A 14,670-nucleotide genomic window follows, 5' to 3' on the forward strand; every position below is an offset into this window, starting at 1 on the left:
GCCTCCCGTTTTTCATTTGCATACATGTAATTTCTTATTTTATGGGACACCCTTCTTTTGAGGAAGTTTAAGAATTTTTTACTGCCCCTCCACTTCAAAGACATGTCAGAGGTTGAGGTCAGTTACAGAGTAGTGTTGCTGGAGTGCCTTGCTTAAAGGATAATTCCAGTTTGTTACATCTTTGGTCATATTTTTGTAGTTTTGACCATCATTTCTTTTGGTTATGATAACATTGTACTCTACGAAGAAATGAGAGATCCGGGAATATGACGAGATCAAAGTCCAACAGGTAGGACACAGTTTAGCATATTATCTATACCACTTTATTTTGTAGTAGACAGTCTGTTCATCTGGCTGCTTGTGTTTCCAGACTTCTGTTTATATTCCAGCACTGCCAAATCTCAGCAATTAACCTGGAGAGTACAATGTTATTATTACCAAATGGAATGATATCCAAAACTGGGACAAAAAAAAGTCCCAAGTTGTATGAAACTGGAATTTCCCTTTAATAGTACAGTACTAACGGGGGCAGAGGGGATTTTTCTGCTTCCTATTTCTTTGTGTTCAGTGTGAGAAAGATCAGTCGTACCTTTTGCATCTTTGCCTTGAATAACTTTTACCCCCCTCCCATAGACTCCCATCTGTAGTCAAAGTGAGGTCTGCTGTGAGTTATGTCAGATGGAGCGATTACCAGAGAGGGGGCCAGGAGGATAATGAGTAACAGATGTAGGTCGCTTGCTCTTTTTCTCACACATCCATTTTATCTCTCTTTCATTTCATCTTAGTTTTTCTCTTTTAGTTTCTCTCTCTTGCTCTATCCCTAAATGTTTTACCTTTTCTCTTTCATTCTGCCTTTCTCCTGACTCTTTCATTCTCTATTCCTCACTTTCTCTCTCCATCACCCTCTGGCCACCCACAGCTGTCCAGTACAAGGTGCTGGCGAACGCTCCCTGGAGCGGAGGTGCACTTGTTCTTTCCCGCTGCTAAATCGCGTGCATCAATCATGCAGGTGTCTTTCCACCAACGGCGGGAGGCCTCTTAACGCATTGCACATGCAGCCAGAGACAATCTATCAGCAGACAGGCAATGCTAATGTGGGACTGGAGCCAGGTTTTATGCATATGCAGTCCACTCTGTCATTGTAATATCAGCGGAAAGATACACGTTTACCACTCAGGATGGTTCACACCATGCATGTTTGAAGTGCTTTATGCTTTGGTTCTGTTTGTTTGGCCAGGTGAGAACAAGAACATAATGGCACCGAGACACCTGAAAATGTGGATCTGTATCCTATTCCAAGCAAACTGTAGTGGGGTTTGTTAGGAGTGAAAACAATCTGAAACAACCCCAAAACACAAGGGATAAAGGATGTGAGGACACACACATACTGAATCGTTTCTTTATGTGTTCTAACTTGTGTGAACACAATAGAATGTAAATCATACTTAGCTAAAGTTAGAAAAACTGTAATGGATGTCATGATATCGCACCTCTGGCTACTAAACAAGCTACAAGAGACTCTGTGTGACTTTAGTTAACAATTCCTTGCTTAGAACAAGGCTTAAACTAATACATAAAGATTTGTCTTCAGTAGATTGGTACAGTAGATTGTAGATGGTTATTCAGCAGTGGTGCAAGATTTCGAACAAAACCACAATTGCTTACAAAAATGTGACATTCAAGAGGTGTAACTCATCATGACAGAGGCCCAAGAATCACACAAGTTATTCTTAAGAAACATTTGTGGTAAGTAATTTTGTATAGAACAGCTCAACTGTCTACATTGGAAGATGGGATGACAATGTGGGGAAAGAAACCTCAGGTCACAAAGACCACAGCATCTTATAGACCACTGGAGGTCACTGGGGCAAAGATTTAGTCCACCCTGTCATTGGGAATGTATTTATTTATTATTTTTGGTGTGACAAAGAAGCTTGCGTCTGTTTTGGGCGAGTCTACATTTACTAAGACTGTCATTACTAAACTGTTTGAAGACAACCTACTAAATATTGATACAGTCCACCAATCAACACACTAAGTTTGAAACAAACAATATGAAAAGTCATCTCGCTGGCTCGGGCAAATTTACAATAGCACATAAAGCTGTTCCCTTCACAAACAGGGCAGGAAGCTCACCTTTCCAAACAGTAACTGGTCATTTCCAGAGTTCACCAACCCCTTCTGCTATTCTCAAGCCAACTAGATTTAGAGCGGCCCATCCAAATGATGGTTAGTGTTCTGCCAAAGCAGCTAGAAAGGCTGGCAAACCGACCAGCTGCAGCCAAAATGTATAAGCATTTGGGTAATTTCCCAACTAGAGTCAGGTCATCCAGCAGCGTCAAATTTGATACTAACCTTAGTGAATTCAGGGAAAACAAAATAACTGCTGGAGATACCTAATAGTGGAGGACATCATAATATTACATTTAAACTATTATTTTTATATTTCTTTTTATATTTCTTTCATATGACCCACCATGTGGCATGCTACTGGCGTGCAAAAGTACTATTATTTTTAACCTTACCCCTGAGGTCAGTAATTATTGTTTGTTTAAATTATTACGGCTAAAATCTATCAATCAGGACCTGTTTCTACAAATTTTGACCATCTCCAAGCAACACTCCTCTTGGTTGTTGTATGATGTCAGGACACTACTATACCAATTTTGCATCTGTTGTACTAAAAGCCGTTGTACATCCTCCTTTTCATTGTAATCACATATTCTATCCTCATGTCCTTCAGCTGCCAATCACCAACAAACAAACCGATTGTTTTGCAGCCAAGGGGCCAGTCAATTAATCATTAGGAGACAGTAGTGGTAGTGGCAGCGGCATTGTGAAAAAGACATTGTGAATTTGCTGAAGCAGGTTTAATATGTACATGACAAATTACTTAAAAAATCTGAAAATAACAGAAGCAAAAGCATGGTACTTTTTTCCCTTCCTGCCTTAGACCACATCCTCGGTGCCCCTCGCAGTGAAGTGACAAGGAAGCTTTTCATAAAAACTCTTATCCGTGTGGAATCAGGAGCTCCGGCTCCAGTGATTTTTACGCTGATTTGTGGTATGAGAAGGACCCAAGTGAATCAATATACAGTAAGTGGGCTCTGCAGAGAGAGTACAACCCCACGCGGTGTCATGCTTTCAAAGAACACATACTGTCAATGATTATTATTTCTTAGAAACTGGACACTTATGCTCATGTGTCGCTAAAAATTAGTCAGAAGGTCAGGATTGAGTCTGTAAGTTGCCTCAAGATGTTTCATTAGGTTTACAGTATCAAGGAGAGTAGGGCTTCTATGATGTGAATTCGTGTAAAAATTCCCCTATATGAAAAAGAAAATCTGGCAAAGAATTTAAAGTATATGATTAGTTACAGCCTTTCCATGCAAAACATTATTTTTTTGAAGACAGAAATAAATATGGGTTTTAGAACATCCACATCAACTTTCCATCCCCTTGAATGTTCATAAAGTCAAGTGCTTTCAAGAACATAAATGCAGGTATAACACTATTTATGCATCGTAGATTTCAAGTAAAAACGTTGCTTCCATATATGGCTGTAAAGTGAATACTGAATGCTCACTAAATTATGACACCTGCTAAACATGCATGAGTGCACACATTTAGCAGTGCCTCTTTTTGAAACGTCTACCACATTCAGAAAGGGGAAATTGAACCTTTGTTGCCTTTGTCTAAGTATGAGAAAGTGCTGAATATGTCGTGTAAATCAAGAAAAGGTGTTTCCACCACAGCTTTGAATAGATACAACCGTTTTGAGGAAGGTGTGATGTCCCACTGTAAGCACTGAAGTTGCCCAATATAAGGCTTGTGGTTGGTAGACTTCCCATCAGTTGTGACATAAGAGGATACCTGGGGCCTGGAAGGGCCTGGGCTCCTTTCTTATGCAATTACACCACAAACCACAAAGAAATTGGACTCCCCATTGGGCAAAATTTTGGAGGATCAGTTTTCATAGATCAGTAGGTAGAGCATGACCGCCATGGTTAAAGAAACGGGCGTAGCACACTGGTCAGTGCACACAACATTTTGAGACTTAAACATGAACTTTGGAACATACATTTTGTGTTGTGGCCTGAAAGTACTGAAACTGTTATATGTTGATCAATCTTGGCTGTATAGCATAAATGCCCAAGTTTTCACTTCCAATCCAATCTTGGAACAATAACAAATAAAAGGCAGCAAAACACAGCCCTTGTATAGCCCCACAGCTTGCATATCATACATCTGCTTTGAAAGTACTTGGTCCCAGCGATGTAGAAAAAATGATTTTAATCATCAGCATGTAGACCTGATAGAATTTTATCTTGACAATTTGCTTTTGAGGATTTGAGACGTGACTTGACTTGAATTTGTCCTTAAGAACGTGAGACTAAAAGATTAGATGTGGATTTTCCCTGAAAGACAAAAGCAGCTCAGATACTTTAAGTGTAAAGTAGAATTTTCTGTCCCAATATTATACTGTATAGGTGATGTTTTATGAAGAAACCTTTAAATGTGTGCAGCCTGCAGTTTGATTAAGTGCATCCATCATTATAAGTCCTCTATCTGGACACTCGGAAGCTTAACAGACAAATCAACTGGAGCTCTGTGTTCATTTTGAAGTAATTTCCACTGCTTGATAAAAAAAGAGGAAGGAGGCAAGGTAACAACTTAATTTGCTAATAGGAATAATTATAGCGTGGCCAGAGGCTAGCTCCATTAACAGAAACAAGAACAATTTGGCTTGTGTTTATCTTGTGCTAATTGGTGCAAGCAAATGGCAAATATTTTATTAACTTCAGGAACATACTTTACCCACAGAAGGAGTGACCTGAATTTGAAATGATCTCCTGAGTATGAGCGTGTTCACAAAGACACAGAAATTGACTTTAGTGTTTTGACACGATTTACACTGAAAGAGCATGTTGTATTTTGCAGGAGTGCAAGAGGAGGTGCACTGTGAAGGTTGTTGGGTCAAACCTCTATTCAATCTGGGGACATCTGGGTGGAGAAAGTCACTCAAAGTTGGCATGTTTTGATGTGACATTAAAAATTAGGGCAGGGATCACACACTGTCAGTATCTTTTTAAATCTGCAGATAAAAGTAACATGTTTGGGGGGGGGTTCTATTTCAGGAAGAACTTTAATAAAAGATTAAGTTCTTTAAAGTACATTTATTCATTATTATTACTTTTCTTATTATCAAAATAACTAGGAAGACACTCAAATCCATGAAGTTTCGATCCAAAAGTAGTTGCGATTCAGTATGCAGTTTAGTTCTCTCTTGTACTTCTTAGACAGTATTTAAACTGCTCAGGTTCAAAGTGGGGTTAGCTATGCAGGAAATTACAAGACTAATCTCCATGTACTAATAACCAAGATGAAGTTTTCCTGTCCAGACAGATGCAACAAAACTAACAGGAAAGGGATGGAGCTGTCAATCAAAGTCCGTTTGTCCACGCCCACACAGTCCTTAGGAGAGGTCTAATTTGGCAAAATAAGTGGAAAAACACCTGTGGGTTGAGACTGGTGCAAGGACTTTAAATTCCCAGTCCTAACATAAGTGTATCAAAAAGTGTGTGTGCCTACATACGTGAATGCACAGGTATCTGCTTTTGCGTGTGAGTCTGCATACATTTTTGTGTATATATATATTGCACTGGGCCAGAGCCAGTGAGTGTATCCTGGGTCCCTCCCTTATTAGGCATCCTGAATCAGACTTTTTCACCATTCAGTTTTGGTCCTTTTCCATTTGACTTTACCAACATTTGTTTTTTCATTTTGTTTCTCCCTGAATGGAGAAGGCATTGGAATCAGTGTCGTGGCATTCCAATAATGAATCGGCTTAATCAGAATGATACAGACAAAGGCTGGCGCTCAGACGTTGGTAAATGTGGAAAAGGTCAGTTGTGGTTGCGGCGAAGGAGGGAACATGGACAGTTCTGAACGGCTTTGACGGTTCACTGAAACATTGCTCAGAGTGCAGCACCGTCATCAGTTTAACGATCCCTCCCTTTTCTCTCCTGTGCTGTAATGAACACAGTTTGAGAGGTCGACTAGTGACTAAGCAGCGCACCCGGTTAGGAGAAGTGTACAAAATTCCTGCATGGATGGTAAGCAAAGAAAGCAGTCGCAATATCGTAGGCATAGATTGTAGGGACGTTTAAGAGGCGGAAGGATTAACAGAATTCCAGTGAAACTTGAACACCTTCAGCAAGGCAAGTGAGTTAGAAAGATGGGGGGAGGATAAAAGTCTTCAACAATTGTGCACCAAGCATGCAACCTATATAATCAAGGCTATTAAGCTTCCACCTTTACCCAGTTGAAATGGACCTTCGCTACGGTTCAGCACAATCTTCCCTCGCGCTCCAGATGTTGCGCTATTGTATTTTGAGGCTATTATCTCCACGGCTTGACATGATCGTCTCGGCGCATGTTAAAGGCGCACATAATAACCACTGGAGCACAAGTCGGTGAATAGACTAACATGGCGTAATGGGCCCGGACACTTGTCAAGTCGCCTTTTGCTCACACGGAGGGCCGCCGTTCGCCAAATGACCCACAGTTTTTTTACATAACAACTACACGTTTGCATTCACACATTGGCTCTTTAAAAGTGGCTGTCTGATACACTCCAAGTACTCAGACAGTCATTTTGACACTCGAGGCATGACACAACGTGTCAGGAAAGGTGCAACAAAGCCAGGTAGACGCGACAAGTCGTTCCACAAGGTGCCAGTTTTGACGGAGCTGCCACCGGTGTGAGTGAGAGGTCAACACCTCTGGAATAGACTTGTCAAATTAGGGAGTTTGCACTAGTTTACCACTAACAGGCACTGATTAGTGACACAGTGCGCCAACACACACACACATACACAAGGAGAGCACACATCGGCGCAGTCAGGGAGCAGACATTATTTGGTCAGGTTGCTGCCGCCCTCAGGGGCTGAGCGTCCATTGAATTTCACTGAAAATCAATTGAGGTGTCTACAAATTAAAGTATCCCAGTTGTACTATGTTTTCCTTTTACCTGTTTATAACAAGATAAACATAAAAGGTGCCCTTCGATGTGCAAACTAGAAGGTATTTGTTCTTTTAGTGCTGTGATATCCTGTGTTATGTGCCTGTGTGTTTATTTCCTTTTTATTTTGCCTTCCTCCTCAAACGAGTGTGTTGTCACAGTTCAGCTGACTATTTTCCATATTTTATAAATAGCCAGGAGAAAAGTATTAATTATCCTTGTACAATTTAATGCACCGAGTATTTTAACCTTTCAGGTTTCCGTTAAACACCGACATAACAAGGCATATCCATAGCGGAAAACGTGATTTATGACAGGAATACCTAATTCTTGTTTTTAAATAGGTTGGACGGCAATCTGCATACATTTAAATGCGCCTGCAAACACTTTCTCCCCCCCTCTCTCTCTTGTCTCGGGGCCCTTGTTTAATATTCAGGGATGATTTTTTTGTCCACATACATTTTGGTCTGTGTCACCTTAGATTAAATTATTACCGTTTTGCAGCCTTTGCGGTGCAAGCCTGGGGCCCTTATTTACTAGAATCAATGAAACAGTAATGAAAATCCATTTTTCATAGTATCAGCCCCCGCTGTCTTTTATTTAGTTAGCTGTGTCTAAGCAAGCAATTCATTTTGTGTAAATGCCACCCTGAGAAAAAGGCATTAGCGTGGAAAGGGTTAACCCCCCCAAAAAATTAAGATGCTCTGCTCAGCACAGCTGCCGTGATCCGACACACAGAGAGTCCCCTGAATAACTTTATCCCTAAAACAGCCATGTGGGATTTGATTATTTTGAGGTGTGAGGTTTGGCCATGCTATAATGCTATTGCTATTATAAACAGAGATGAATCTTCACACTTGGAATTCAGTAATAGAGTATTGATGACTCAGATGCTGTCAAACAACAGATCTCCACATGAGTGACTCTTGTATTTACAGACTGTAAAATGCACACAGTTATATGGACAGTTAAGTAAAGCATATCAAGCATACACTGATGAAAACATACACTGCACCCTTGGGTTAACAAGCCAAGTGCAGAGAGGATTCTGTGTTTGTGCGGTAAGGAGGGCTAATATTTTACCGTCATGTTAAATACACATGCAGCATAGCTCTGAGCCTGCAATGTGCAGTGGGTGTGGCGCTAGGAGGCACCGTTCACCTTATGGGATACAACACATAACGCCGAGGTAATACAACACACTCCCAATCTTGCATATTGAAATATCTCCATCTCAGGAGCACGGTGTCGGCTTTGGCTGCCGTACATATTTAAATGGGTTTGTTTATTGACTTTAGTCGGGGTCGCACGTGTGCCAGCGGTAATGAAACAACAACAGAACAAGAGTTAAGAGAATGCAAGAGCACAAGGACAAGTGATTCAGTGGGATCTGTTAAGTATGTATCCTTTACAACGACAGCCCCGTGTGCAGTTTGGAACAAATGACATGGCACAACATATAATAACAACTGAATGTGACAGTCAATCTGAATTATCTAGTTTGATAAAGTGGCTTGAAAAAGTTTTATCTACTAACTAAAATGTCCTTTTTTGGTATGTAACATCATAGAAGCAGAAAGTTTAAAATTAAATGCAGTAATGCTCAGAGGTTTCTTTTGTGTACCTGCAAACAAAGCCACACGATTAAATTCAAACATGCTTTTTGTCAGTGGCAGTGCTTTTCTGTGCATTTTGTTTGCTGCATTAAAATGAGAGCAAATATTGTGTTTAGTAATACTTTTATGTACTACCTGTAAATGATGCTAAATAGCTTCTCCATATATTTATTGTGTGCAGTTTAAGTGCAGCACACGCCTTTGTATCCGTCTCTCTACACACCATAAAAGATCAAGGGACCTGCCATGTCAGACGTGACACTAAAGGTTCATACACACCCTCCTGCTCTCAGATTAGATGACTTCATAAGCAAATGAGTGTGTGTGTGTGTGTGTGAGTGTGTGTGAGAGGAGGTGAAAGGAGGGAGGCCTCCGCCCTTTCTGTCGCGCGATGAAATAAAATTTAATAACTGAATAAAAATGTAAATAAAGATTTGCTTGAAATGAGTTGTCCGTGAGATAATTTTCATCCCCACCCCCGCCCCTCTTGTCATCCTCCTCCCCTCCATCCTTGAGCTAATACTGTGATGTGAGGGGTGTGTGGGGGGGGGGTTATATTGAGCCCGTCCTGATGTGGCGTGTGACCTTTTGAAAGGCGCTCGGCGAGGGTTGATTAAAGACGTATTAAATTTGTTTAAATAAACCTCCTTGTAATGGCACATCATTTGTAAGAAGCTATTAGGGAAACGCCAGGGAAAAAATTGCGACGCCGTTATTTGCATGAAAATGTTCCCCGACTGCTCAAATTGAGGATCGCTCCTGAATGAACAGCGACGAAAGAAGGGTGACACTTCTATAATTTTCCACCACACCCCACCTTACCCGCCTGCCCCCCTTGATGCTGTGACAAAAAGCTGATCAAACTTCCTGTGTTAAACCGTGGGACGGAGGCGGAGCTCGTGTCACATAAAAACATGTCCGTTTGACAGAGACACCGCCCACCAAGCCCACCTCTCTACCAAACGCACAGCTCCCCACAAGTTACACCTTTGAAGGGAGTAATTAGGTGATGACAATGCCTGAAGACACTAAAAATGTCACAAAGTCCCAGCAGGTGGGTGGACTGAGTGACAGGTGTTTAGAAATCTGCATATGTAGAGTTTACTGTCCAAAATGTATATACTGCTATTATTTTAACCCCTAATGTACAGCTTTCCCTTGTTTTCCCCTTAAGTAGCTTTTGGGTTTTTAAATTAATCTTTTTTCACACTTATTATGCATATTCTGTATATCTCTTTAATTGATGCTATATGTTTACAATGAGAGAAATATTCATGTGCATCCTTTTGTACACATATCACCGAAATTCAGACATGACATGCCATTCTGACATATCTGGTATACTTTGGAAACTTTGGGATCTCCACTAGAATTTTTCCTAGGGTTGGAACCAAGTTTGGCTGCAGAGCAACGTTTACGGGGTTAATCATTTATAAAATCAATGTTTGTGATTTTAATGTGTTAATATCAACGATTACATCTTTTGGGGGCCAGAAAATTTCTTGGAATAGTCATTTTTGCTTAAATCTTTTTGAGGAATTGTAGATAAGCTGAAATACAATGCGAGTCAAGTTAGAAGCAAAGCTGCTGTAAGTTATGTTCCCCAGAAAATGTACACATCTGCCTCTCGTATCACAAAAGAAAAAAAAAAAAAAAAAAAAGAAAAAAAAAATATATATATATAGCTCAAGAGTGCTTCTAAAATACAAAGAATAAAGTTTCTAACAATGCAAAGACATTAAACCTTTTCTTCTTGGAAAAGATTAAAGTCTACTCAACATTTCTATTAATACCACAGAGAAATGTTTAGATGCCTGTTTGGAAACCATGGATGCCTTAAGAAGCTTAAGTTCATCATTCAGTGTCTCTAAAAGTGGACGTAAAGGAGGATCGAACCTGTGAAAAGTCTTGTCAGCAAAACAAGTTGCTGCTTTTTGGTAAATTTGTGACAGTACTATGCATGTCTCTTTGGTGAGTTGTTGTTTGCATCTGGAACAAATGAAAAATTATGAAAAATCTATAAATTCCTGGGAAATGATAATTCTTCAAATACTGATACATCCAGAACATGTCATAACTTCTTGCAAAGTACCTGGAAACAACTTAGCTTGTTTATTTTGAGTTTCTTTCTTTCTGAGTCTCTCTCATTCGGCCCAGGAGGGAGTTTAACTCCAGTCAAAACTGGGGCAGGGAGAAACAAAGTGCTGTCAGCCCCCTCGGAGAGAAGTTCTAGGCCTCTGCCAAGTTGAAGTTGCTTGGAAGGGATGGAGGGATGTTCAGCAGAGCATGAGGCCGAAGCTAAAGTTGCTGACAGGCGAACAGCTTGGGGAGGAAAGTTGAGATAATTAAAAAGAAATACTTTTTTGTTAAGAAATGAAAACAGACAATCTAATCGCCCATGTGTCCCCTCTGTAGACTGCTGGCTCTGACGCTACATGCTATCATTTTCAAAGACATAATGTTGAGTGATAGCTGGCTCCATGCTAACAGTTTAGCATGCACTACTGGCCTATGGAGTGAGAGTAAACGTCATATTCATTTTAACATTTGTTTAATGCACTGTTTTGAAGGAAGGGTGATCATGATAACACTAATCGGATTTTGGGGATCTGAATCTTGAATTTCAGCCACTAGACACTCACTTTACAAGTTAGCAGACTTAATAGCAAAAGGGGCTAGAGATGTAGCGGTTGAGCAAGGCATAGAAATAAGTTTAATTTGCTGGGAATTGTACAGTGTTTGTACTCTGGAATGTCTTGTCTTGTCACTTTTCTTGCTAAATTTATTGATCATGAAAAGAACTGAAGAATTTAAAATGATAAATGATAAAAAGTTTTTCTTTGTTTCATGATAATGTGTATTTTGCTTAGGGGATGTCTTAAACTGACCTGAAAAGTCAATATCAGACCCGTTCAAGGTGTATTTTTAATTGATCAACTATATTTAGTCTGGTAAAACCTCATTGTCATAACCTCATTGTCCTTTGTCTGCATTGGCTGTCATATATGTTTTATAAACTGACATGCGCTATGTACAGTACAACAGAAGAACAGGGTAAAATACCTGCAGTGTGGAATTACTTTAAACCACCTCATAACTGCAATATGTCAAAAACCAGTTAAAACAGCTATTTTCAACACAACAGCTATGAAAAGGTACTACATGGTCCAAGCTACTTCACATTTTTTAAGTTCTTTTCAATTGTCAAGTATACTGTATCATACAGTAGGACTGGTTAAGCCCACTGTAATGTACTTAATGTTCTAGGGCTCAGAAACTTATGAGTACGAGTATAAGTAGACACCTTATTTTAGATGACAATGAATCAAGATCAGTGGGAAAAAAGGATGGACTGCATTTTGGTAAATGGACTTGCATTTATATAGCGCCTTTCCAGTCTTCCGACCACTCAAAGTGCTTTACACCACATGTCAACATTCACCCATTCACACACACATTTATACACTGATGGCAGAGGCTGCCCTGAAGGTGCCAACTGCTCATCAGAAAGAAACTAATCCTTATTCACTTCAACTGGGGCAAGCCGGGGGTCGAACCGCCAATCTTCCGATTTTCTTGTTTTTAAATGTTTTGGAAAATCATGTTTCGACACATTTTCGACAGGTGACCCGTGGATGTAGTGTAAGTGTAAACTTGGGGAAGAAGGACTTAGGATGTGATCTTCTTTCCTGTCCTTCCTTTCTCTCTTTTTCCCCTGTTCTGTCTTGCAGGAATGGCAAAGGAAAGAAAACTATCGTTTCTACGTCTTTCCTTCCATCCTCCACCTGTCTGCCTCCTCTGACCTGCAGCAGATTGGACGGTATAATTTGAGGCGTCTGGTCAGTGTAAAACAGCTGAAGGGAGCAATCAGGTTTGTGGCTGATTACCTTTTTGGTAGCGGTTTCACAGCATAAGTGTGTGTGTGTGTGTGTGTGTGAGTGTGTGTGCCCTTGTGTGTCTGTGATGTAACAGCACCTGACATGTTGGTCGCAGTGTGTCAGCTTGGCGGTTGGTTATTCACTGACAGCAACAGGAAGGCCAACAGAGGTGCAGGCAACCACACACACACACACACACACACACACACACACACACACACACACACACTTATTTTGGTATATGTAAGGATCTTCAATTTACTACATTTATTCCTTAACCTTAAACCTAAAATCTACTTCCACAACCACAATGGGAACAATTCAACTGTGTACAACTAAAGGTACACAGTAACACACACACACACACACACAGACAGACCATGTTCACCACCTGGGTAAATCCCCAAAAAATCTAACATGTTGTTTTATATGCTAAATTAGTGATGCTTTATATAACTGACCGGCCACCTCCAAAGTTTACAGTGTAGTTTTTTTAGTTTTTTAGGTTTTTGCAGGTAGCTGCTGTTTATAATACAGTTACACAGATATACACACACACAGGAAGCACCTTTCTGTTAAGTAATCCCTCGGTTTGACATCGACACCACGGCCATCACGCAGTCACTGTATTCATGCAGGATGTTGTCTTAACAGTGGCATAACATTACACATAGATCAGTGTGTAAATGTTAAATATTATACAATGTAACAGAATACTAAGTCGGTATTATCAGGAAACCTCAGGTAGTACAAGGCAGTTTGCATGTTTACTATACTTACAAAGGACCATCAGATTAAATATAACAGCCCAAAAAAATTGAACGTCGGTCACAACAATTTGTTGTTTTATCTCATGTGGTGTGTCAAAGTGGAAGACACACAATTGTGTCTCTTAAGCTTGGGACGAACCTGGACACTAGCTGAAACCTACAAAGACTGGACAAACCACACCAGTGCACAGTTTTTTTAGTCTTTGACAAATACAATAGACAACACACTGAACAACTGGTCAGTAACAACTGGAGCTCTGGCAGTAACCGCCCCCACAAATCCTGCGAGAACGCAAATTGTCACGTTCTTGTACCAACACAAACATGGACAGCAACCAGCACCGAAAAGGCCAAAAAAGGAGGGAAAAAACGCAGAATTTGGGAGAGATCCTGGATGGAGAGGCGTGGGCAACGCAGTCTAGCCTACAGAGGGTGAGTGAACTTTGTAAAAAGGAAGGTAATTTTGGGTAAAGCTGCTTATTTACACAAGTGGCGTCGTCAGTTGCCGATGTCAGTCGCGAATATAAAATTAAATAAAAAAATCTTTACGAGAAAGACTGGAAGTGACTGGGTCTGTATACAATAATATTTTATCTGCCTACTGTCAACACCAACTGACCCAGACTGGAACCTGGTCAGATCAGTCATCACGCCCAAATCATATCCATAATCGGCTTAACAGTCATAATGTGACAGTTTGACAGACTGCAACATCCTCTGTGACACTTAGGATGCCACAGGTGTAGTCTGTCTCCAAATGTGTGTAAAACTCTGACTAAACTGCTTTTGAGCCAAGCAGGTTTAATCTACCTTCACTGGACAGATAAAAAAGTAAGAAAACAAAATGAGTCCCCTGATGTCTTGTCCAGTTACAGTAATGAACCACGAGGCCTTGACAGCCCATCACACCACGCACACACACACACACACACACACACACACACACACACACACACACACACACACATCTACACCTACACTAAAAACATCCAACTCTTGCTAACTCGACAATACTCAAGGTTTTCACTGGACAGGAAATGGATCTAGAGAGACGTGGAGCTGAGTAATATGAACAGGTCGCGTCAAGGACTTAATACAATGCGACAGGAAGAGAAACCTCTGTGCTGCCCCAGAGAGAGCACTTCCCCTCGACATTGAGCACAGACAGTGAATGAGGGGAAACTAGTGCTGCATGACAGGTACAGAAACTCCAATGAGTTACCTGTGAGGCATTTATAGTAGCTTATATTCTCATCTAGATAGATTCTGCTTAATTTTCTTAAAAAGGCAACACTACAAACATCGAAACAGTAAAGATGTCCGAGGGGAAACATTTAGTGCACTGTGCAGGCATGTAGCAGTGTAATCCTCCTTTGACTCAC

Source organism: Siniperca chuatsi, linkage group LG24, assembly GCF_020085105.1.
Source record: "Siniperca chuatsi isolate FFG_IHB_CAS linkage group LG24, ASM2008510v1, whole genome shotgun sequence".
Classification (NCBI taxonomy): Eukaryota; Metazoa; Chordata; class Actinopteri; order Centrarchiformes; family Sinipercidae; genus Siniperca; species Siniperca chuatsi.